The 25013-nt window shown below is 45.7% G+C and overlaps 1 long non-coding RNA gene across 3 annotated transcripts; it reads right to left on the minus strand.

The window, feature by feature from the left end:
* Positions 1 to 10917: 10917 nt before the first annotated feature.
* On the minus strand, positions 10918 to 24631 carry LOC130361323 (uncharacterized). Of its 3 annotated transcripts, none has more exons than XR_008890962.1 (6): positions 24450 to 24631; positions 17207 to 17304; positions 16992 to 17128; positions 12479 to 12620; positions 11953 to 12106; positions 10918 to 11854 (listed from the first exon to the last, which is right to left on the minus strand). It is a non-coding gene; the product is annotated as an uncharacterized LOC130361323 (long non-coding RNA). The 3 variants fall into 3 exon arrangements; XR_008890963.1 differs by having other exon boundaries at positions 10918 to 11839; positions 23901 to 24631; XR_008890961.1 differs by having other exon boundaries at positions 23901 to 24631.
* Between the last annotated feature and the right edge of the window lie 382 nt (positions 24632 to 25013).

Raw genomic sequence — 25013 nt, forward strand, 5'->3', positions numbered from 1 at the left:
AGGGGTCTCGGCTTATACTCGGGTCGGCTTATACTCGAGTATATACGGTATATTTAATTTTGTATGTTGTTTTTAGTTGGAAGCCAGGAGGCATCGCCGCTATTGGGTTCCCCCCATAAATCTTTTTCGTGACGACGGTGGTCATATTGGTCATCATTATGTTGAGCTCAGACGGTATGTGTGGATATGTTTCATGTTATTTTTTTATGTGTTTGTTCTATTGTTTTTGCTATGTTTTTAAATATATTTTTTTATTTATATAAAATGTAGATATCCCGAGAAATGTTACAATTTTGTCCATATGTCAATGGAGGCATTTGATAATCTTTTGTTCATTGTGGAACCACATCTTCAGCGTTCAAACTCAAAATTGCGCAAAGCCATCAATGTTGCGTCTGTTGACCACCTTGAGGCAAATGTCATATATTTTTTAAGTAATATATGTAGTTCAATTTTCTAACAATGTTGTTGTTTAATGTTTTTTTTTTTTTTGAGGGGGGGGGGGTATTGTTTTCCATTTTCTCATTAGAATCTAATCTAAAGTTTGCACACATGGATACCTTTTTAAAAATATATTTTATTATTTTATAATGTCGACATATATTTTTATGTGACCTTATGGTTTAAACATGTTTATCATGCATTAATTTTTCATGATGTATTTTGTGTTGTTTTAAGCTTTTTGTTGTTTTATGCAGCCAATTTCCTTGCCCAGTCTTACCCAGGAGAGATGGCTTCAGACAGCACCAGGCTTTCAGTCTGTTGCCCACTTCCCGAACTGCATAGGCTCTGTCGACGGTAAGCATATTCGTGTACATCAGCCACCGGGATCAGGATCCAGCTTCTACAATTACAAAAAGTCTTTTTCTGTGGTCCTGATGGCGGTGGCTGATGTTCAGTACACGTTTATTGCTATTGAAGTTGGCGCCTATGATAGTACCGGGGACTCACGGGTGATGATGTCTTCTGAATTTGGCCGTCATGTACTGCAATATCAAGTAACTCTGCCTCCACCCAAAACCACTTCCGGGTACCATGCATCCACTTCCCTATGTTTTGGTATCGGATGAGGCTTTTCCACTTATGCCGAACCTGCTGCACCCATACCCCCAAAGGGGACTTTATGACCGGAAGCGAGAGTTTAACCAGAGGCTGAGCCAGGAACGACGCTACGTGGAGTGCGCCTTTGGGATCATGGCTGGGAAGTGGAGGATCTTGACCACTGCCATTCAGTTGGATGTTGACACAGTAGACTTAAAGCTACATGTGTTCTCCACAACTATATTATGGACTATGCTAACCCCGATATAGAAGTGGAGGAACATGTGTCATGGGGTGAGTCTGCTGGGTCATGGGGTTCGGGACGCACATCTCAACAAGCGCTAGTGGTTCAAGAAGCCTTCACTTCCTATTTCATGTCTCCCGAAGGTGCCGTTCCCTGGACAAATTGACAGCCTTTTGCTGATCAACAGGTTGTTCATTGGAAGATGGCTACAAGACCCAAGAAGATGTTCATTGTTGTGCCTTTTTATGTTTTATGTACTTTTGTTATAGATGAAGAACATTACTCTTTGTAAATTTAGTTTCATACCTTATTTTCCCTCTTATTATAATTGTATAAATGGATGAGTTGTAAGCTCAAAATTTCATTTGGCTCAATGCCTTTAAAAACATTACCATATTCTGTATTCAGTGTTCTGGATTATAGTCTAAGGTATTTTATGAGCGATTCCTTGATATTCACAATGTAATTTTAGACACCTCCATCAAATTCCCATGTGGAATCAGCTACACTTGACCATGGATGTGTTGTAAGCTCAATATCACAAGATAAACACCAGAGCACGTTTGTAGACCCCGTACTATCTTGAGGATCTCATTATGTTTTCAGATAAATTAGCGGACAGACAACAATGTTTTTGAGGGTAATTTTAATATTTTCGAACTAGCCTGAAAAATCAGACTTTGTAAACATTTTCAAATTTAACCCATTAAGGACCAGGCACGTATGAGTACGTCCCTGCGCCCTGGGTCTTAAGGACCCCCCCCCCCCCCCATGTCGGCGATCGCAGAAAATCGCATGTCAATTCAGACATGCGATTTTCTGCAATTCCGGGCTGATTGGGTCTCTGGTGACCCGATCAGCCCGGAAAATAGTGATGATCTGACCTGTCAGTGACAGCCCCGATCATCTTGCAGGGTAGGAGTGAGGTTGCAGTGCTGCGATCTCCTCCTATCCCCTGCCATTGGTCAGAACTGATTGTGACCAATGGCAGAGCAGGACAGTGGGTCCCGTTCTGCCCACCCCTGGATGTCGCGGGGAACATGGGGAGAATATGGAGGTCGGTACCTGCACAAGAAGATGCCTGGGAAGAGCCAATCGTCGCTGGAGACTGCTGGATCCTGGGTCAGGTAGGGAAGCGACTGGGTGGGTGGGGGGGAATGAAAGTGAAAGTAATGTGATCTTTACTGTGGCAACCACTGGGAAGGCCAAACTGCAACTCCCAGCATGCCTAGACTGCCCAGGAATGCTGGGAGTTGTAGTTCTGTAACATCTGTCCCTTCAGATTTAGCAATTTTCATGAATTTTTTTTAAATTGCTGCTCTACTTTGAAGCCCTCTAATTTTTTCAAAAAGTAAAAATATGTCCATTTTATGATGCCAACATAAAGTGGACATATTGTATTTGTGGATAAAAATAAAATTTATTTGGAACATCAATTTTCCTTACAAGTAGAGAGCTTCAAAGTTAGAAAAATACAAAATTTTCATGACATTTTGGGATTTTTCACCAAAAAAGGATGCAAGTAACGCCGAAAATTTACCACCAAAATAAAGTAGAATATGTCACGAAAAAACTATCTCAGAATCAGAATATTCAGTAAAAGCGTTTTAGAGATATTAATTCTTAAAGGGACAGTGGTCAGATGTGCAAAAAAACGCTCTGGTCCTACAGTAAAAATTGGCCTGGTCTTTAAGGGGTTAAAGCACCAATGGCTCCAAGAAATAAATTAACAACATAAATAGCTTGAGCAACAACATACAAACAAGGCAACACGAAAATATGTTTACCAACTTAAAAGATGCTCCTGAAAAAAAATCACATATTGTGATATGCGGGTTCGGAAGAAATTGACTCCAAAGCAGATGAGGCAGAGGGGTTGGGGTGGATAATTCCACTGCTAGGGTATTGTGGGTGAAAGGGAGGATGGTAGGGGTAAATCCCAGAAGAGGACAGAGAAGGCGGGGGGTTGTAAGTACCCACATAAAAACCCTCGGTTTGGGTGCCACAAATACTTGCGCAACTGCATGACTATGCTTTTAAATGGTTTTGGCGGTCAAGAGGCACCTTGCGGCAGCAAGATGCCATTTCATACCCAAAATAGGAACTCTCATCACTGCTGTCAACCCTCTGAATACATTTCAGAGCTTGAGTTTCAACCTCAAGCTGACTATCACTTATTTGGGGGGATCTATGGCTCCTCCTAGCAGTGGGTGTTCTGGTCGTTGTTTGTGAAGAAGGGATGTTTGTGGCTTCTTCCATCTCTTCAGTCTCACCAGCAGCTGGTGTAGGTGTACTACTAGGGGGCTGATCAGTGCTAAGGTTAGATACATCCTCCTCTACATCCACATGTTGGCCAAAATATTCCAACGGATTGGATGGGCCTGGTGCTTCAGATTCCAAAGGTTTGTCTGAACGTACTGGGTCAAACCTTACCACTTCATCTGTATCTTGTAGTGTCCTGGATGATGCCTGAAAGTTGCCCGAAGTTCTATGACAAAGAGATTTATCATTTTCAAGTTATTTATGTTTTAACCCCTTAAGGACCAAGGATGTACAGGTACATCCTTGTTCCTGCTCCCGTGATATAACCCGGGGTTACACGGTAACCCCGCATCATATCACGGCGGGCCCGGCGTCATAGTGAAGTCGGGACCCGCCGCTAATAGCACGCAGCGCCGATCGCAGGAGCAGGAGCCCACGTCATATAACGGTTGCCGGCTCAGGACGAGCTGGCTCGTCCTTCGTTGGCAACTGGTTAAAAATAATACCATAAGCACACAATTTTACAAACAACATGTTGTCACGATGCCGGCTGGCAGGTAGTGGATCCTCTGTGCCAGAGAGGGATGGCGAGGACCGCGCTAGTGGACCGGTTCTAAGCCACTACAGGTTTTCACCAGAGCCCGCCGCAAAGCGGGATGGTCTTGCTGCGGCGGTAGTGACCAGGTCGTATCCACTAGCAACGGCTTACCTCTCTGGCTGCTGAAGATGCTGAAGATAGGCGCGGTACAAGGGAGTAGGCAGAAGCAAGGTCGGACGTAGCAGAAGGTCGGGGGCAGGCGGCAAGGATCGTAGTCAGGGGCAACGGCAGGAGGTCAGGAACACGGACTAGGAACAGACAGGGAAACGCTTTCACTAGGCACAAGTGCAACAAGATCCGGCAAGGGAGTGCAGGGGAAGTGACTAGATATAGGGGAGTGCACAGGTGGGAGCCAATTAAGCAAATTGGGAAGATTGGGCCAGGCACCATCATTGGTGCACTGGCCCTTTAAATCGCAGAGACCCGGCGCGCGCGCGCCCTAGGGAGCGGGGCCACGCGCGCCGGGACAGGACCGAGGGAGAGCGAGTCAGGTAAGAGACCTGGGATGCGATTCGCGAGCGGGTGCGTCCCGCTGTGCGAATCGCATCCCCAACGGCCATGACAGAGCAGCGCTCCCGGTCAGCGGGAGTGACCGGGGAGCTGCAGGAAGAAAGACGCCGTGAGCGCTCCGGGGAGGAGCGGGGACCCGGAGCGCTAGGCGTAACAGTACCCCCCCCCCTTGGGTCTCCCCCTCTTCTTGGGGCCAAAGAACCTGAGGAAAAAAAACTCAATTTTTCCGTGATGAGGTCCGATGCAAATTAGGAGGGGTTCTGTGTGGAAACGTACGAGACAGTCCAATCTTTTATTGTAAAAACAATAGATGTAGAGGGGTCTGGCGAGACTGGTCACAGGAACGTAGAACCTGTTGATGAGAGAGGCCAAAAAAAATTTTCCTGCAGATCCGGAATCCAAGAAGAGCATAGTAGAGAAGGAGAAGGTAGAGGCAGATATCCGCACAGGCACAGTAAGGCGTGGAGAAGCAGAGTTGACATCAAGAACTGTGTCACCTTTGTGCGGAGTCAGCGTACGTCTTTCCAGGCGGGGAGGACGGATAGGACAATCCTTCAGGAAGTGTTCGGTACCGGCATAGTACAGGCAAAGATTCTCCATGCGGCGTCGTGTCCTCTCTTGAGGTGTCAAGCAAGACCGGTCAACTTGCATAGCCTCCGCGGCGGGAAGCACAGGAACAGATTGCAGAGGACCAGAGGAGAGAGGAGCCGGAGAGAAAAAACGCTTCGTGCGAACAAAGTCCATATCCAGGCGGAGCTCCAGACGCCATCCGGAAGAACGCATGTCAATGCGAGTGGCTAGATGAATGAGTTCATGTAGGTCAGCAGGAGTCTCTCGTGCGGCCAGAACATCTTTAATGTTGCTGGATAGGCCTTTTTTAAAGGTCGCGCAGAGAACCTCACTATTCCAGGACAACTCGTAAGCAAGAGCACGGAACTGAATGGCGTACTCGCCAACGGAAGAAACACCCTGGGCCAGGTTCAGCAGGGCAATCTCGGCTGAAGAAGCTCGGGCAGGTTCCTCAAAGACACTTCGAATTTCCGAGAAGAAGGAGTGTACAGAGGCAGTGACGGGGTCATTGCGGTCCCAGAGCGGTGCGGCCCATGACAGGGCTTTTCCGGACAGAAGGCTGACTACGAAAGCCACCTTAGACCTTTCAGTAGGAAACTGGTCCGACATCATCTCCAAGTGCTGGGAACATTGCGAAAGAAAGCCACGGCAATACTTAGAGTCCCCATCAAATTTGTCCGGCAAGGACAGGCAGAGGCTAGGAGTGGCCACTCGCTGCGGAGGAGGTGCAGGAGCTGGCGGAGGAGAAGATTGCTGGAGAAGTTGCGACTGAAGTTGGTGCGAAATGGTGGACATTTCCGACAGCTGACGGGTTAGAAGGGCGATCTGACGGGCTTGCTGGGCGGCCACCGTGGTTAGGTCAGCGACAACTGACAGAGGAACTTCAGCGGGATCCATGGCCGGATCTACTGTCACGATGCCGGCTGGCAGGTAGTGGATCCTCTGTGCCAGAGAGGGATGGCGAGGACCGCGCTAGTGGACCGGTTCTAAGCCACTACAGGTTTTCACCAGAGCCCGCCGCAAAGCGGGATGGTCTTGCTGCGGCGGTAGTGACCAGGTCGTATCCACTAGCAACGGCTTACCTCTCTGGCTGCTGAAGATGCTGAAGATAGGCGCGGTACAAGGGAGTAGGCAGAAGCAAGGTCGGACGTAGCAGAAGGTCGGGGGCAGGCGGCAAGGATCGTAGTCAGGGGCAACGGCAGGAGGTCAGGAACACGGACTAGGAACAGACAGGGAAACGCTTTCACTAGGCACAAGTGCAACAAGATCCGGCAAGGGAGTGCAGGGGAAGTGACTAGATATAGGGGAGTGCACAGGTGGGAGCCAATTAAGCAAATTGGGAAGATTGGGCCAGGCACCATCATTGGTGCACTGGCCCTTTAAATCGCAGAGACCCGGCGCGCGCGCGCCCTAGGGAGCGGGGCCGCGCGCGCCGGGACAGGACCGAGGGAGAGCGAGTCAGGTAAGAGACCTGGGATGCGATTCGCGAGCGGGTGCGTCCCGCTGTGCGAATCGCATCCCCAACGGCCATGACAGAGCAGCGCTCCCGGTCAGCGGGAGTGACCGGGGAGCTGCAGGAAGAAAGACGCCGTGAGCGCTCCGGGGAGGAGCGGGGACCCGGAGCGCTAGGCGTAACACATGTGCTTGGCAAAATGCATATCTCCTCATGGCCACACTACACTGTACCTGTCCCAACATTACTAACACCAAGCAATATACAAAGTGGACTTTTGGGACAGCAAATACTAGTTTATATAGTTATACCTCAGTGGGGACTAGTGTTGAGCGGCATAGGCCATATTCGAATTCGCGAATATTCGCGAATATATGGACGAATATTCGTCATATATTCGCAAATATTCGCATATTCGTAATATTCTCGTTTTATTTTCGCATATGTGAAAATTCGCGTATGCGAAAATTAACATATACGAAAATTTGCATATGCGAACATTCGCACACCAGTCTCACACAGTAGTATTAGAGCCTTCTTTACACCACACAAGCTGGAAGCAGAGAGGGGTGATCACTGTGATGTGTACTGTGAAAAAAAAAAAAAAAACGAATATTCGTAATTACGAATATATAGTGCTATATTCGCGAATATTCGCGAATTCACGAATATGCGATATTCGCGAATAAAATTCGCATTGCGAATATTCGCGAGCAACACTAGTGGGGACGTCCTCTGTGCTTATACACATTCTGGAATAGGCTTGCCGGCTCATGTCTGCACCTCAGCAGCTTCCTTCCCCAGCCAAGCATGAAAAAGTTGACTGACCTGGTTCGGGTCATGTGACCAAATGGTCCAAAAGGGGCAGAACTTGGCTCCTTAGTGCAGTCCCACTGTTTTCTGCTTCAAATTTACGATTGCAATTGGGGGCGGAATTTCCGTTCAGAATAGTGGCGGATTGCTCGTGGAAATGACAAAATTCTGTATGAAATCGAGAAACGCCTTTGGAGGCATTAATTTCCAAGCAGACAGGCGGAAATTCCGTAGTGTGAACCTAGCCTTCCGTGCACCTGTTCATACTTCGGATTTTTTCAGCCAGAATTTGCAATCCTAATTTCCACTAGAAAATTTCCGCCTTAAGAAAGGAGGTGCTCTTTCTTCAGACGGATTTCCGCCGCAGAACCCCATTGACTTCAATGGGACTCTCATTTCCCGGCGGATTTTTGATCGAACGCGGAACGTAGGCAGATTGCAAGCGGATTATATGCGGAAAATCCGGACGGATTTTAGTCAGAAATGTAAATATGATCAGCCCACTGGTTCTTGGACTAGCCCACATTCTTCCTTTTAAATACGCCCCTTATCTAGTTTGCAATCTCCATTTTTCTTTTTGGGCAAGGAGTTGTGCTTTTTCTTGTGGCTTCCTTTCAGCTTTTTCTCCACATTAATTTAATATAATGTCGGATCTGGCTTCTCCTGCAATCATTCCTGCTGAGGAACCACCAATTACGCACTTGCAACCCCCCTGAGATGCGTGCTTTGATGAGCATTTTAGTGAATGTCTTGCGTCGTCGCAGGCAGCGTCAGGTAATTTAATGTCAAACTTCTTTGTAAATTTAAAAGGATGTTTTAATCAACTTTACATGTGTTGGACCAATGTGAAATAGCTTTCATTTTGTATGTTGTTTTTAGTTGGAAGCCAGGAGGCTTCGCCGTTATCGGGTTCAGCCCATAAATCTGCTGCGTGACGACCGTGGTCATATTGGTAATCGTTATGCTGAGCTCATGTATATGTATCCTGTAAAATTGTTATGTGTTTGTTACTTATGTATTTTTTAATTTCTATTGTAGTTTTATGGATAAATTCTATAACTTTGTCCAATGGAGGCCTTTGATAATCTTTTGGCCATTGTTGGACCACATCTTCCACACACACATTTGTGCAAAGCAATCTCACCAATAGTGCATCTGTTGATCACCTTGAGGTAAATATAATGTATTATTTTGATTCCTATGTGGAATTTAATTATCAAACATTGTATTTTATCTTCTTTAATTTTATGTTTTTTTTTTAATTATTAACTCATTAAAATGTAATCTAAATCTTCTACGATTTTTGTATTACCGTATTTTTCGCCGTATAAGATGCACTTTTTCTTCCCCAAAACTGGGGGGAAAAAGTCGGTGCGTCTTATACCGCGAATACACCCCTATCGCGGCGGTCCCTGCGGCCATCAACGGCCGGGACCCGCGGCTAATACAGGACATCACCGATCGCGGTGATGCCCTGTATTAACCCTTCAGACGCGGCGATCAAAGCTGACTGCCGCGTCTGAAGGGAAAGTGACACTAACCCGGCTGTTCAGTCGGGCTGTTCGGGACCGCCGCGATTTCACCGCGGCGGTCCCGAACAGCCCGACTGAATAGCCTGGTTAGTGCTTACAGGACACCGGGAGGGACCTTACCTGCCTCCTCGGTGTCTTCTCCGTTCAGGGATCCCCTGTATGGCCGGCGCTCTCCTTCCTCATCATCACGTCGTCGCGTACGTGCGTCGGCGTGCGTAACGACGTGATGACGGCGACGGAGAGCGAGGATACCCGGCCGGCAGCAGAGACGTTCAGCAGCAGGCCGGCAGCAGAGCGACGGGGACACGGCAACAGTGATGGAGCGACATCCAGGGCAGCGGTGACGGGTCCGGAGCGCGGGGACACGTGAGTATTACCTCCTATGCAGTGGTCTTCAATCTGTTTTGCAACATCTGGAGGTCCGCAGGTTGAAGACCACTATTGGGTTCAAAATCTTTAATTTTTTAGATTTTGCACCTAAAAATAGGGTGCGTCTTATACATGCAGCCAAACCAGGAGAGATGGCTTCAGGCAGGATCAGGATTTCAGTCTGTTGCCCACTTTCCCAACTTCATAGGCGCTGTCGACGGTAAGCATATTCGTGTACATCAGTCACCGGGATCAGGATCACGCTTATACAATTATAAAAAGTATTTTTCTGTGGTCCTGATGGCGGTGGCTGATGTTCAGTACAAGTTTATTGCTATTGAAGTTGGCGCCTATGGCAGTACCGGGGACTCACGGGTGCTGATGTCTTCAGAATTTGGCCGTCATGTCCTTCAAAATCAAGTCACTCTGCCTCCACCAAAGCCACTTCCTGGTACCATGAATTCTCTTCCCTATGTTTTCGTCTCTGATGAGGCTTTCCCACTTCTGCCGAACCTGATGACCGGAAGCGAGTGTTCAACCAGAGGCTTACCCGGGCACAGCGCTTCGTGGAGTGCGCATTTGGGATCATGGCTGGGAAGTGGAGGATCTTGAGCACTGCTATTCAGTTGGATGTTGACACAATAGACTCAGTCATTAAATCGACATGTGTTCTCCACAACTATATTCTGGACTATGCTAACCCCGATATAGAAGAGGAGGAACATGTTTCGTGGGGTGAGTCTGCTGGGTCATGGGGTTCTGGCCGCACAGCTCAACAAGCGATTGTGGTTAGAGAAGAATTCACTTCCTATTTCCTATCTACTGAAGGTGCCGTTCCCTGGACAAATTGACAGCCTTTTGTTGATAACCAGGTTGGCCATTTGAAGATATCTTCTACACACAAGAAGATGCAAATTTTTTATTTTTTTTATTTTTTGGGTGAGATATGAAGAACATCACCATTTGTAAATGTTGGATCATGCCTAATTTTGTGTGTTATTATTTTTTTTTACAAAAGGATGAGTAGTAAACTCAAATTATAATTTGCCTCAGTGTCTTTAAAATTATTTTGTTACCATATCCTGTATTCAACGTTCTGTATTGTGTTTCAAATTGATTTGGAGATGTATTTTACTTGTCATACTCTTCAAACCAAATTAGACAGAAATGTATTACAAATTTTGTGTGTATTAACCATGGCATCCTGAGGTCCCGTGTGGAAAATAGTTCAAAGTAGTATATTTTGCCATAGACCTGCCACAAAATATCAATGGTCAATGTGATTAGATTATAGTGTAATGATTTTGCAAACTGATTATAATGACAATGTCATTGAATCTAAAATCTTCCACCTACATTCAATTCCCATGGTGAATCAACTATACTTGACCATGGATATGTTGTAAGCTCAATATCCCAATATAAAAGACCAGAGCAAGTTAAGTGACCCCCTAACTCCTTGAGGATCTCCTTATATTTGGATATTAAATTACCAGACACAGCATTTAAATTTTTTTTGTGTAGTTGAAAATTTGGCGAACTAGCCATAAAATTACACTTTATAAACATTTTTTAACATTTGAAAGCAACAATGCATTCAAAATATATTTTTACAAGATAAATATCTGGACATAAAATGTACAAACAATGCAACAAGAAAATGTGTGGACCAACTTCAATGATGCTCATGGGAAAAATCACAGATTGTGATATGTGGGTTCTGAGGAAAAAGACTCCAATGCAGATGATGCAGAGGGGTTGTGGTGGCTAATTACACTGCTACTAGGGTATTGTGTCTGAAAGGGAGGATGGTAGGGGTAAACCCCAGAAGAGGACCAAGAAGGCGGGGGGTTGTAAATACCCACATAAAAACCCTCGGTTTGTGTGGAAATATTGTGTGCAGGTGGTGGAGGGCTGGGGGCCCTGTGTCCAGCTGTGATGTGCACATTTTTTATCATATCCTCTAATGGAGGCAGGGCCTGGGGGGAAAGAAAGACTTGCGCAACAGCGTGACAGTATGCTTTAAAATGGCTTTGGTGGTCAAGAGGCACTTTACGGCAGCAAGATGCCATTTCATAACCAAAATTAGAACTGTCATCACTGCTGTCAACCCTCCGAATAAATTATAGAGCTTGACTTTCAACCTCAAGCTGACTATCAGTTATTCGGAGGGATCTACGTTCTGTGGGTGGTCTTGTCGTTGTTTGTGAAGAAGGGATGTTTGTGGCTTCTTCCATCTCTTCAATCTCACCAGCAGCTGGTGTAGGTGTACTACTGGGGGGCTAATCACTGCTAAGGTTAGACACATCCTCCTCTACATCCAGATGTTGGTCAAAATATTCCAACGGATTGGATGGGTCTGGTGCTTCAGATTCCAAAGGTGTGTCTGAACGTACTGGCTCAAACCTTGGCTCTTCATCTGCATCTTGTTGTGTATTTGATGGTGCCTGAAAGTTGAAGTTCTAGAATAAACAGATGTGAAATTTTTAGGAGCTTAGATATTTTTTGAAGGGGAAGTATGGGTGATAAACCTGCATGCATAAATTCAACATGTACTTACAGTCTGAAAACTCTGTTAGGGCATAAAAATTGAAGTTGGTTCTCATTGGGTATTTTTTTCCTTTTGCCACCAGCTGACCCACTTTTTTCTGCTTTCTTGATACCCTTCACAAAATAGTCGCTTGCAGATTTCCATCGGTTTCTGATGTCCTTTACTATATAGTATTTTAAAATGTAACAAAAAAATAATAAAATGTTATCTTGTAAAAATATAATAAACAAAGATCCAGGTACAAAAATTCAAGAAAAGTCATCCGTTAACTAAATTAGTGATGACTGTCTTGCAATATATAAGGCTATGATTAATGTACATGTGTACAGAGAATATAAACAAAAAGATAAATAGGGATATAAATAGTTTGATCAACTTCAACTATCTTTAGAATTTTTCATAAGATAAAAGTGTACACGAGGAATTAAAAGTACAAAGATGTATGTTACTTAGAAAAATTAGATTGGCATCCTTTTCATTATTTGATGTTGTTAAATTGTACAAGTTATAAATAAAAAAATTATACCAAACTTACAAATCTCATTCTGAATTGAAGAAGACATTTGATCAAAGTTGTCAAATAAGGCTACTGCAATCTCATGCCATGCTTCTTCACGTCTGGTTCTATTCAAATATTCACCATGGCCCTTATCCCAAATCCAGGGACGACACTCTACCTATAACCAAATTTTTTGGACAAAAAAATTAATAATAATACCAGATTCACCATATTTTTAGAACTACATGTGCTTGTCAAAATGCAAATCTCCTCAAGCCCATAGTACACTGTACATGCTGCCATTATAAAACTAGGTGTATTTGGAAACGTGCTGGGCTACATGCAGATCTCCTAATGGCCGTATTACACTGTACATGCTGCCATTAGCAAAGTCTGGGTATTTGGAAACATGTGCTTGGATAAATGTACCTTAAAACTCAAAGTACACTGTACCTTAAAGGAGTAGTCCAGTGGTAAACCCAGTGGTGAACAACTTATCCCCTATCCTAAGGATAGGGGATAAGTTTGAGATCGCGGAGGGTCCGACCGCTGGGGCCCCCTGCGATCTCCTGTACGGAGCCCTGACAGCCCGCGGGATGGGGCCATGTTGACCTCCGCACGAAGCGGCGGCCGACACGCCCCCTCAATACAACTCTATGGCAGAGCCGAAGCGCTGCCTTCGGCAATCTCCGGCTCTGCCATGGAGATGTATTGAGGGGGCATGTCGGCCGCCGCTTCGTGCGGAGATCGACACCCGCTATCTGGCCGGAGAGCCTGGCCCCCGTAAAGAGAGATCGCAGGGGGCCCCAGCGGTCGGACCCCCCGCGATCTCAAACTTATCCCCTATCCTTAGTACTGTATAGGGGATAAGTTTTTCACCACTGGACTACCCCTTTAAAACTCAAATATATCAAATGTATCAACATAGTTTATACCTCAGTGATGACATCCTCTGTGCCTATACACATTCGGGAATAGGCTTGCCGGCTCATGTCTGCACCTCAGCAGCTTCCTTCCCCAGCAAAACTTTACGGACCTGGGTCGGGTCATGTGATCACATGGTCCAAAAGGGGCTGAACTTGGCTCTCAGTGCACTCCCATTGTTTTCGGCGTCCAATTTAAGCAAAAATTTAAGGCGGATTTGGTGGCTTCGTTTCCGCTCGGAATAGCGGCGGATTACTCACGGAAATGACAAAATTACGCATGAAACTGAAAAACGCCATTGGAGGCGGAAAATAGTAGCGCAAAATTTTCCAGGCAGACAATCAGAAATTCCGTAGTCTGGGCTTTTTATTTGAGGAGGAATTCCACAAGCGAAAATTCTGCTGTGTCAATAGACTCTAAGTCTAGGTTCACACTACGGAATTTCTGTCTGCAATTCCGCTTTGAAATTGCAGGCAGAAATTCCGCTTACTAAAATGTACTGTATAGTGAATGGGTTTCCGTTCACAAATTCACACTTCAGAATTTGTGAAGCGGAATTTGTGAATGGCGTTGCTCATTATTCAGGGGGAAAAACTGGCAGAACACATTGCAGCCTAATGGAGACTGCAGTGTCCGCACGGTCCTAGCGCCCAGAGATTCCGCAGTGTGAACCTAGCCTTATTGTACACCACTGCAGAAGGTTTTACTATGCCACATGAAAAAGTGTGAAATTCATTCACCAGGTATCTGTTGTTCACCAGGTATCTGCTCAAAGGCTCAATCTCTGGGGTAGAGCCTAGATGCTCAGCTGAGTTAGTGTACATAGAAGAAAGGGGGCGCCATAGCCAATTTTGAAAAGGGGCATCATACGGCCTCTGATTTTTTTTCCAATTAAAGTTTTATTCAGTTTCAAATAAAAACATATAAACAAACATAAAGTACAATCACCCTACAAGTATACTGGTGCAAGACAAGTTTACGTTCAGGTTTTACATATCACCAAACTCCTGATCAGGGAACAATAAAGCATCTCAGTAAACCTCAAACTGAGAAAGAGAAGTAAGCCACACTGGAAAATTCTAATGACATTTACCAAACCATGTCCAGCCAGACATGTACGCAACATGAGTAAGGAAACTGATAACAAATTCCAGGTAACAAGATGTTCACAAGAAGGGCACAAGGGTACAAACACAAGGGGACAAGACAAGGGGAAGGGGAAAAGAAGTAGGAGTCCAGAGATGGGAGGGAACCAAAGAGAACAGAAGTTAGGTAGAGAGGACAGGAACAGGAGCCACTGGGTTCTGAGGGGAAAGCAGAATACTACCGTGTTTCTCCGAAAATAAGACTGGGTCTTATATTAATTTTAGTCACAAAAAACACACTAGGGCTTATTTTCAGGGTAGGGCTTATTTATTTATGGTATGGGGGGGCTGCAGGAGTGTGGAGGATGGGAGGCTGCAGGAGTGTGGAGGATGAGGGGCTACAGGAGTGTGGAGGATGGGGGGCTGCAGGAGTGTGGAGGATGGGGGGCTGCAGGAGTGTGGAGGATGGGGGGCTGCAGGAGTGTGAAGGATGGGGGGCTGCAGGAGTGTGAAGGATGGGGGGCTGCAGGAGTGTGGAGGATGGGGGGCTGCAGGAGTGTGAAGGATGGGAGGCTGCAGGAGTGTGGAGGATGGGGGGCTGCAGGAGTGTGGAGGATGGGGGGCTGCAGGAGTGTGGAGGATGGGGGGCTGCAGGAGTGTGGAGGATAGGGGGCATCCTCCACACTCCTGCAGCCCCCCATCCTCCCCTTCCCCTGTCGTCCTCCACACTACTACCGTACCCTACAGCAGTGTTTCCCAACCAATGTCCTCCAGCTGTTGCAAAACTACAACTCCCAGCATGCCCGGACAGCCTTTGGCTGTCCGGGCATGCTGGGAGTTGTAGTTTTGCAACAGCTGGTGGCACACTGGTTGGGAAACACTGCCCTACAGTGCCCCCCACCCCTCTGCCATAATAAACTTGGGTACCGGTACTCATTTCACTTTCATACCTTATGGTACCCTGCGACGAGATCTTCTTCTGTTGCTTAGCAGCCGGGGGCAGGGACACGTCCGTGACGTCGGCCGTGCATACGCGCCGACGTTTTAGAACATCAGCATCCCTGCCCCGGCTGAATTACGGTAAGCTAACTTGCCGCCGGTGCCGCGGGACCAGCCAAAGGAGGCGGGGGGTGGCCGAGGGGGGCTGTGGGGTCTGCGGGCATGACTGGGGTGGCCGGGGGGATGTGGAATCCGCGGGCATTACCGCACTGTGGTGGCCGGGCGCGGTGTCGGGTCTGCGGGCATTACTGTGTTGCATTAATAAAGTTTATCTTTTAAATCTTATTATTTTCTTGTTGCTGTGGTACGGTTCTCTTTTTGGCGTTAGAGGTTTAAATACGTACCCTTACCTACTATATATGTAGGGTTATATAACTTTGGTGTCATAGTTTTTTCTGTAAAAACACTTTTCTTTGGGTCTTTTTTTTTTAATGGCTCAGTTTCTCTTCTGCAGCCAGTTATAGTGCTCTGATCAATTTAGAGTGAAATCCCCTACAAGAGCTGTCTGACAGCTTAGTCTCCAGCCCAACTCTCTTTTCTCCTGAATGACCTTCTAAACTGATTTGTGACCTAATCGTGTGATAGTTAATCTTTAAATCATTACTGTGCTGAAAAACAACTTTTGACATGTTGATCAGAAATGTAAAAAGTTGTTGATCATATCAGGTGTCACTCAATCTTGATAGCCAGGGAGCTGGGTGGCATTGCGCTCGGCTCCCCGGTCAGCCAAGAGATCCATCCATTTCTATGCATAAAAGTCTATGCAGAGAAATGTACGGATCTCTCATCCAGCTGGGTAGCGGAGCGCAATGCTGCCCGCTTCCCTGGCTATTAAATCATGCTTGCAGCGGGTCCCAGGAGTGAGAGCTGGTGTGATCAATAACATTTGACATACCTGATCAACTTGTTAAAAGTTGTTTATAAGCACAGTAACGCTTTAAGGGTTAACTATCATTCAATTTCATCATCAATCAGTTTAGAAGGTCGTTCAGGAGAGAAGAGAATTGGGCTGGAGACTTGAGCTTTCAGGCAACTCTTGTGGGAGATTTCACTCTAAATTGAATAGAGCACTATGGGGGAGATCTATAAAAACCTGGGTAGAGGAGGAGTGGTACAGTTGCCCATAGCAACCAATCAGATCGGTTCTTTCATTTTTCAAAGGCCTTTTTAAAAAATGAAATAAGCGATCTGATTGGTTACTATGGGCAACTGCACCACTATTTCTCTACACAGGTTTTAATAAATCTCCCCCAATATCTGTAGACATGCAGGCTGCAGAAGACAAACTGAGCAATTAAAAAAAAGACCTACAGAAAAATGGTTTTACAGAAAAAAACAGAAAAAACTATGAAGAAATAAAAAAAAATTAAGAAAACAAAAAATCTGTTTTAGTAAACAGATTTATCTGTTAAATCCCAATAATTGAATACAACCAATTTTAGGCATTCTCTCCGCTGTATGAACCTGCTGCTAATAAGTACTGTAGCTCCACACTCTTACTTAACAGCATTCGCTTCATTATAAGTTTTCCCCTCACTGACCTGAAACGCCTGACTGGTGAAACGCCCACACACCAAATGTACGAAACACTAATACAGGGCTTTTAGCGCAAACTTTTTTCTTAAACCAATAACTTTCTTTTTCTTATTTGTTAATCAACGTTGGCTGAAGCAAGCAGCTGTAAATAGAAAAAGCAAAAAAAGGTGTTATATTAAGCAAGAGTACATTTAAAAGGTAAGTTTAAAAGCCAACATACCTGGGCTTCTGCAAAACCAAGATCTCCCGAGTTCTTCATGTTTACCAGCTTCAGATAATTACATCCCCATAACTCGCATAGACTGGAACCATGATCACCTATACAGTATTAATGCAGAGTTTGGGGTACATTATGACACTGTCGGCTAGAAGTCCCCCAAAATTCAAGTAAAGCTGGCAAAACATATAAGCAAAAAGCCAGTCAAAGTGGTTGTTTAATCGTCCAGTAGTTGCGATAAAGGGCTGTACTGAGTCAGAGATATTAGTCTCCATACCCCCTCTTACAGACTCTCTATGCTGCCCCAATTACTGTGAATCCTCTTCTTCCTCTGGGTGTACAGCGACTTCTGCTAAGGCCCCCATACAGACTGCTGCTCAGATTCCCCCCACCATACAGACTGCTGCTCAGATTCCCCCCACCATATAGACTGCTGCTCAGATTCCCCCCACCATATAGACTGCTGCTCAGATTCCCCCCACCATACAGACTGCTGCTCAGATTCCCCCCACCATATAGACTGCTGCTCAGATTCCCCCCACCATATAGATTGCTGCTCAGATTCCCCCCACCATATAGACTGCTGCTCAGATTCCCCCCACCATATAGACTGCTGCTTAGATTCCCCCCACCATATAGACTGCTGCTCAGATTCCCCCCACCATACAGACTGCTGCTCAGATTCCCCCCACCATATAGACTGCTTCCCAGATTCCCCCCACCATATAGACTGCTGCTCAGATTCCCCCCCCCACCATATAGACTGCTGCTCAGATTCCCCCTACCATATAGACTGCTGCTCAGATTCCCCCTATTATATAGACTGCTGATCCGATTCCCCCTATTATATAGACAGTTTCTCAGATTCCCCCTATTATATAGACTGCTGCTCAGATTCCCCCCACCATATAGACTGCTGCTCAGATTCCCCCTATTATATAGACTGCTGCTCAGATTCCCCCGATTATATAGACTGCTGCTCAGATTCCACCTATTATATAGACTGCTGCTCAGATTTCCCCCACCATATAGACTGCTGCTCAGATTCACCCTACCATATAGAGTGCTGCTCAGATTCCCCCTATTATATAGACTGCTGCTCAGATTCCCCCTATTATATAGACTGCTGCTCAGATTCCCCCTATTATATAGACTGCTGCTCAGATTCCCCCTATTATATAGACTGCTGCTCAGATTCCCCCTATTATATAGACTGCTGCTCAGATTCCCCCTATTATATAGACTGCTGCTCAGATTCCCCCTATTATATAGACTGCTGCTCAGATTCCCCCTATTATATAGACTGCTGCTCAGATTCCACCTATTATATAGACTGCTGCTCAGATTCCCCCCACCATATAGACTGCTGCTCAGATTCCCCCTATTATATAGACTGCTGCTCAGATTCCCCCTATTATATAGACTACTGCTCAGATTCCCCCTATTATATAGACTGCTGCTCATATTCCCCCTATTATATAGACGGCTGCTCAGATTCCCCCTATTATATAGACTGCTGCTCAGATTCCCCCTATTATATAGACTGCTGCTCAGATTCCCCCTATTATATAGACTGCTGCTCAGATCCCCCCTATTATATAGACTGCTGCTCAGATTCCCCCTATTATATAGACTGTTGCTCAGATTCCCCCTATTTTATAGACTGCTGCTCAGATTCCCCCCACCATATAGACTGCTGCTCAGATTCCCCCTACCATATAGAGTGCTGCTCAGATTCCCCCTATTATATAGACTGCTGCTCAGATTCCCCCTATCATATAGACTGCTGCTCAGATTTCCCCCACCATATAGACTGTTGCTCAGATTCCCCCTACCATATAGAGTGCTGCTCAGATTCCCCCCACCATATAGACTGCTGCTCAGATTCTCCCCCACCATATAGACTGCTGCTCAGATTCTCCCCCACCATAAAGACCGCTGCTCAGATTCCACCTATTATATAGACTGCTGCTCAGATTCCCCCTATTATATAGACTGCTGCTCAGATTCCCCCTATTATATAGACTGCTGCTCAGATTCCCCCTATTATACAGACTGCTGCTCAGATTCTCCCCACCATATAGACTGCTGCTCAGATTCCCCCTATTATATAGACTGCTGCTCCGATTCCCCCTATTATATAGACAGTTTCTCAGATTCCCCCTATTATATAGACTGCTGCTCAGATTCCCCCCACCATATAGACTGCTGCTCAGATTCCCCCTATTATATAGACTGCTGCTCAGATTCCCCCGATTATATAGACTGCTGCTCAGATTCCCCCTATTATATAGACTGCTGCTCAGATTCCCCCTATTATATAGACTGCTGCTGAGATTCCCCCTATTATATAGACTGCTGCTCAGATTCCCCCTATTATATAGACTGCTGCTCAGATTCCCCCTATTATATAGACTGCTGCTCAGATTCCCCCTATTATATAGACTGCTGCTCAGATTCCCCCTATTATATAGACTGCTGCTCAGATTCCACCTATTATATAGACTGCTGCTCAGATTCCCCCCACCATATAGACTGCTGCTCAGATTCCCCCTATTATATAGACTGCTGCTCAGATTCCCCCTATTATATAGATGGCTGCTCATATTCCCCCTATTATATAGACGGCTGCTCAGATTCCCCCTATTATATAGACTGCTGCTCAGATTCCCCCTATTATATAGACTGCTGCTCAGATCCCCCTATTATATAGACTGCTGCTCAGATTCCCCCTATTATATAGACTGCTGCTCAGATTCCCCTATCATATAGACTGCTGCTCAGATTTCCCCCACCATATAGACTGCTGCTCAGATTCCCCCTACCATATAGAGTGCTGCTCAGATTCCCCCCACCATATAGACTGCTGCTCAGATTCCCCCTATTATATAGACTGCTGCTCAGATTCCCCCTATTATATAGACTGCTCCTCAGATTCCCCCTATTATACAGACTGCTGCTCAGATTCTCCCCACCATATAGACTGCTGCTCAGATTCCCCCTATTATATAGACTGCTGCTCCGATTCCCCCTATTATATAGACTGCTGCTCCGATTCCCCCTATTATATAGACTGCTGCTCAGATTCCCCCTATTATATAGACTGCTGCTCAGATTCCCCCTATTATATAGACTGCTGCTCAGATTCTCCCCCACCATATAGACTGCTGCTTTATATAGACTGCTGCTCAGATTCTCCCCCACCATATAGACTGCTGCTCAGAATCCACCTATTATATAGACTGCTGCTCAGATTCCCCCTATTATATAGACTGCTGCTCAGATTCTCCCCCACCATATAGACTGCTGCTCAGAATCCACCTATTATATAGACTGCTGCTCAGATTCCCCCCACCATATAGACTGCTGCTCAGAATCCACCTATTATATAGACTGCTGCTCAGATTCCCCCACCATATAGACTGCTGCTCAGATTCCCCCTATTATATATAGACTGCTGCTCAGATTCCCCCTATTATATAGACTGCTTGTGCAGTCTCTTTGTCAGTTCCAGTGGAGTGTGATCCTATAGAGCCACCACTGGATGATTAAGAAGAAGGTGAACAAAAACCCAGACGATCTGAATCTCAGGTAAAAAAAACTAATTTCTGAGCGCACAAGTAGCGATCAACTCTCAATGTGCGTTATATCTGTCATCTGCCTACTGCTGCGAAACATACTCCTATATAATCTGTATACAAAACAATTATATATAAAATCTGTATACAGGTTCTTATACAATACAATAATTTAAATCACCTGACCTGCAATAGCAATTCAGGGAATTATTTGTCAAACTATTGCGTTAACCTTGAGGATGCTCGGAGTCGACCAGTGTTTCCCAACCAGGGTGCCACCAGCTGTTGCAAAACTACAACTCCCAGCATGCCTGGACAGCCTTTGGCTGTCCAGGCATGCTGGGAGTTGTAGCTTTGCAACAGCTGGAGGCACCCTGGTTGGGAAACCCTGGAATAGACACTGACCGGTAGAGCTGGTAGGTGAAACAAAGGACATGAAGCCATAACCATCAGACTGACAGGTACAGACAACGATCTGTCTACTGGATAACAACCCGCTTCTATATTCACACAGCCAGAGAATAAAGATTTTAGCGAGGCTAGCCCTGAATTGTTGGAGCACCATGGATGAGCAATGCTCTGGTGCCCACCTCCTCCTTTCTGGACAAGTGAACCAAAAATCACAGACGGCGCAAATATTCAATGGACATATACCCGATCCCTTTAATGAGATCTCGCTTTCATGCCATAAACACCCACAACATAATAATCACAAAGACCTCACAATTAAAAAGGTTGTTTCATGCTAGATTTGGCCGAACCTGCACATTTATTCAATCAAGTACTGTGGGAATAAACCACTAATACTCATGAAATGATCACTGCCATTTCAAACACCTTCCCGCCATTTGTATGTTTGCATTTCATTTATCCACAATGATTCCATAAGCCAGAAAATGTGAAAATCTGCTCTAAAATCTTGGCTGAAATCTGCTGTTCACTGCCAGATACAGAACAAGGACAGAAAACAGGAGGTGGGGGCAGAGCTTGGCATGTGCTGGAGTGGAGAAGAGAGCTTTGGCTATGTATGTGCTATGTGTGAGCCTGTCTCCATCTTACAGAGGATCCTCACTGTCCCTGAAAGGTAAATCAAGACTTCCTTCTCATCTCATTAGTAGTTCAGTGCTGCTGCTATTTCTTTTATTTCTGCTATACAGCACCTTGTAACACCAGTGCATCAGTAGCCTCTTCTCCCTCCACAGCAGAAATATGTGAACAATGCAATAAAGAGATACATGGTACCTGCCCTGCTGCATCTGTCATATAGGAAGGATGGGAGTAATGGGGGCATTGGAGGATCAGACAATTCCCAAGTGACAGTGGGAAATCCTAGCAGTCACCAGGTCACTGCTTGGACAAAAGGATATCCAAACATAACTATCAAAAAGCCAAACATAGCTAGATAATGACATAAGCGAAAAAGATAGAGTGCCTACTGGCTGCACTCATTGCTCTTCTAATATATGTACTAGAAGAAGACTGCCTACTACTGCCCACCTACTAAGTGCCACATTGTACTGCACATATGAGATGATGGAGCTGTATACATAATAACTATCATTTTCTTAAATAGATATGGGAAAGCCATAAAGGAAGGTGGGAAATAATGGGAGCATTGAAGATGAGCTGAAATGCTGACAATGCCCAGTTGACAGCGAGACATCCAAGCAGTGCAAGCGAGACATCCAAGCAGTGACCAGGTGACAGCAAGAGATCCAAGCAGTGACCAGGTGACAGTGAGACATCCAAGCAGTGATTAGGTGACAGCGAGACATCCAAGCAGTGACCAGGTGACAGTGAGACATCTAAACAGTGACCAGGTGACTGCGGGACATTCAAGCAGTGATCAGGTGACAGTGAGACATCCAAGCAGTGACCAGGTGACAGTGAGACATTCGAGCAGTGACTAGGTGACAACGAGACATCCAAGCAGTGACCAGGTGACAGCGAGACATCCAAGCACTGATTAGGTGACAGCGATACATCCAAGCAGTGACCAGGTGACAGCGAGACATCCAAGCAGTGATTAGGTGACAGCGAGACATCCAAGCAGTGACCAGGTGACAGCGAGACATCCAAGCAGTGACCAGGTGACAGCGAGACATTCAAGCAGTGACCAGGTGACAGCGAGACATTCAAGCAGTGACAAGGTGTCAGCAGGAGATCCAAGCAGTGACCAGGTGACAGCGAGACATCCAAGCAGTGACCAGGTGACAGCGAGACATCCAAGCAGTGATTAGGTGACAGCGAGACATCCAAGCAGTGACCAGGTGACAGCGAGACATCCAAGCAGTGACCAGGTGACAGCGAGACATCCAAGCAGTGACCAGGTGACAGCGAGACATTCAAGCAGTGACAAGGTGTCAGCAGGAGATCCAAGCAGTGACCAGGTGACAGCGAGACATCCAAGCAGTGACCAGGTGACAGCGAGACATCCAAGCAGTGATTAGGTGACAGCGAGACATCCAAGCAGTGACCAGGTGACAGCGAGACATCCAAGCAGTGACCAGGTGACAGCGAGACATCCAAGCAGTGACCAGGTGACAGTGCAGCATCCAAGCTGAGACCAGGTGACAGCGAGACATTCGAGCAGTGACCAGGTGACAGCGAAACATCCAAGCAGTGACTAGGTGACAACGAGACATCCAAGCAGTGACCAGGTGACAGCGAGACATCCAAGCAGTGACCAGGTGACAGTGCAGCATCCAAGCTGAGACCAGGTGACAGCGAGACATCCAAGCAGTGACCAGGTGACAGCGAGACATCCAAGCAGTGACCAGGTGACAGCGAGACATCCAAGCAGTGACCAGGTGACAGCGAGACATCCAAGCAGTGACCAGGTGACAGCGAGACATCCAAGCAGTGACCAGGTGACAGCGAGACATCCAAGCAGTGACCAGGTGACACTGCAGCCTCCAAGCTGAGACCAGGTGACAGGAGAACATCCGAGTAGTGACTCAGTGACAGGGAGCATTCAGGAAGCCAAGGATATCTAGATAACATAAGAGGAAAAGTAAGGTTTGTAGGGTAGAGTGCCACCTGGTTGCCCTCATTGCTCTTCTGATATGTGGACTAGAAGAAGACTGCTGGGAATTCTTGATGCATCTTTATATACTTACTAAATACCACCATTGTACTCCACCATGGGAGATGGGACAGCTGTATACATAAAATTATATTTTTCTTTCATAGCCTTGAATATCTGAGGTTCAAAAGGAAGAGCAGGTGCTTAGCTATTGTCTTGACCCCGGCATCATTTTAAAGAGACATTATCCATTTAAAAAAAATCTATGTTTACTAGCAGCCTAAAAGCACATAAAGTTATATAAGAAAACAAAAAAAAGAAAAAGTTATATAAGAAAAAAATAAATAAAGAAAAGCTGTTCCTATGTTCCAGCTTATCATCAGCTAAGGGGTTACATTTTAAGTAAGACAATCGGGGAAAAACGTGGTTCCATCAGATGAGGTCATCACAAGTAATGGTTCCCATGGAGATAAAGAACTGCGCTGATGCAATGTGGAGGGGGCGGATATTGAGTAGGAGGAATTGAACAACATTAAATTCATCTATCCGGGAGTTGTTATGTAGGAGTACGGTGACCTCCCACATATGACAGGGAAACAAACTCAGGAAGCCATTCTGAAGAAGTCATTAAACGCTCGCTTACACAACAGGCCCGGAAAAATAGGTACTTTGGGGGGAATTTATCAATCATGGATTCACGCACAGTTTTTTTTAGTATTTTGATGGTGTTGCGCCAAATTTATTTAAAAAAAGTGCACGTTCAGCAACCAGATCTCAAGTCAGTCACTAATAACGTGCCGTGCCATGGTACCCGCTTTTTGCCCTGTTTTTACAAGACTGAGTGGCCGTCTGACAGGGGGAGATTTATTAAAACCTGTGCAAAGGAAAAGTTGCTGAGTCGCCCATAGCAACCAATCAGATCCCTTCTTTCATTTTGCAGAGGCCTTGTTAAAAATGAAAGAAGCGATCTGATTGGTTGCTATGGGCAACTGAGCAGCTTTTCCTTTGCACAGGTTTTGATAAATTTCCCCCGACATGATAGCACTTTTCTGCTGCCAAATTTGTTGTGTCTTGCAACACTTTATTTTATCAAAATGTAAAAGTGTTAACATTGGGTCTGAACAATAGAAGAACAGAACATGGCCGCACATCCACAACTTGTAATATATTTTCATTGTGCTGAGTAGATTTTAGATCATAGTAAAAG

Source organism: Hyla sarda, chromosome 3 (genome assembly GCF_029499605.1).
Source record: "Hyla sarda isolate aHylSar1 chromosome 3, aHylSar1.hap1, whole genome shotgun sequence".
NCBI lineage: Eukaryota > Metazoa > Chordata > Amphibia > Anura > Hylidae > Hyla > Hyla sarda.